The sequence below is a fragment of the Corylus avellana genome, chromosome ca2, assembly GCF_901000735.1.
Source record: "Corylus avellana chromosome ca2, CavTom2PMs-1.0".
Lineage (NCBI taxonomy): Eukaryota > Viridiplantae > Streptophyta > Magnoliopsida > Fagales > Betulaceae > Corylus > Corylus avellana.
In genome coordinates, this window is record NC_081542.1 from 12,850,324 (window position 1) to 12,852,385 (window position 2,062).

Sequence of the window (2,062 nt, forward strand, 5' to 3'; positions counted from 1 at the left end):
AACTCGATCTTCTTCTCAATTGACATACCATGGGATTTTGCACTCTCTCCTGCCCCTAAAAAACCAATCAAATATTAAAATTTCTAAAAGGAAATCCAATTAATTTAGAAAAAACAAATAAAAGTAAGAAATAAAGATCTGGGTACTATAAAAACTACAAAAAACAAGTATATCGAACAAATACAAGAAACCCAGAGCTCCCCAGACAGCAATTCATTAGTCATAGCACACCCAAAAGGCAAAATTTTACAACTTTACACATCCTATCCTATATAATCAGCTACATTTCAATTGCATATACAATAAACACAGATAGAGAAACAAAGAGAGGTACCTTTACGAGGGTCAAACAGAGGGGATGAACGGAGAAGGTCATCATCTCGCTGAAGAACCTGAGGGGTCGCCATGATTGACTGGTTATGAAACAGATCTAGGAGCGAGCTCTGGGTTCCTGGGGTGTTCCTTTCGATTCTGGGTGTTTCTTGGTTTTCTGATAGGTGAACGCTTGTGTTGGTTAGAGTGTTTGAGAAACAGAGGGCAAAAAAAAATGCCACAAAGGTGGAAACTTGTAGGCCTTGAGTTCCAAAACAGAGCCTTAGATCAAGTATAAAAGAGGAATATATATTGAATATGCTTTATATTGTATAATCTGTACTGTGTTGGGGAAGGCTCTACGTCTACGCAACGCGGTTGTTCAACATGTGTACCTTACCAATTTCCTCTTCTTTCTTACATTCTTTATGGGGTGACTGGGTGAGCGTTGCCAAAACCCTTGTAGCCCAAGGGAAAGAGGCATGCTTCATAATTTTTCAGCTTACAAAGAAGCAATAGGCCCAACCCAATGCCCAGCAATGATCCCATACAGTAGCCCAGTCATCAATGTCAGATTTTGATCAATCAACCTGCTCAACATGCTTTAAATCCAATCTTATCTTGACACTTTCTTAAAAGAAAGGGAAAATTTTAATTTAGTCCTATGAATTTTCACGCGATTTGATAAATTTTTCTTAAACTTTTAAATCTTTAAATTTGAACTTTTGAACTTTCAATTGTTCTTAATGAAGACTCCTACGTCAATTTTAGCCGTTAAAAATATCAAAAAATACCAAAATATCCCTGATTTTTAGGGGTGTCAATGAGGCGGTTAAAAACCGCCCGCTAACCGCTATAACCACTAACCGTTAACCGCTTAACCGCCTAACCGCTATAACCGCCCAGCGGTTAGCGATTATTGGGTTTACTAACCGTAACCGCTAACCGCTAACCGCTTTCCGCCTTTTTATATAATATATTTTTATAATTATAATTATAAAAATATTTATACATATAACATAATCACTTGATCATTAAATCACAATTTTTTAAAAAAATAATTAAATCACAATTTGAGTATTAATATATTATCACTATAATTTATATGATTATATCATATGAGATTAATCATTAAATCATTTGATTATATAATAACAAATTATACATATATAATATGACATAACTCATAAGTATACCAATTCATACTAATACAACAATTAAATATCTAGAGACTTATTTTCAATGTATGTTATAAACTTATAAGTCTATATAAGTCTACATATGCATATGAGTAATATAAATATATAATATTAATACTTAATCATATGATTCAATGACAATTCAAATACTTTATTCAAGACTTCAAGTGAATCATATTATTAATATACAATGATGATATGATTCGTATAATATCAAATTAAGTAATTGACATTGGATTAAACAATGACCAATATGTTACTTATAAACAAAATTTAAGTATTAATGTATTATCATTATATGTTGTGACAGCTGTCTGAATTCTGAACATTTTTTATATGTTGTGTTAAATTTTTTTTTTATATGTTGGTTTTTTTTTTTTTTTCAAAAAAAAAAAAGTTAACCGGTTATGATTTAATATTTAAGGAAATTTTTTTAAAGTACAAGCAAATGTAAATTTTTGGTCAAATATTTTTGATTTTTCAATATGGGCTCTTTTATAGCAATTGGGGCCAAGAAGACACTAAAAATACAAAAAAAAAAAAAAAAAAAA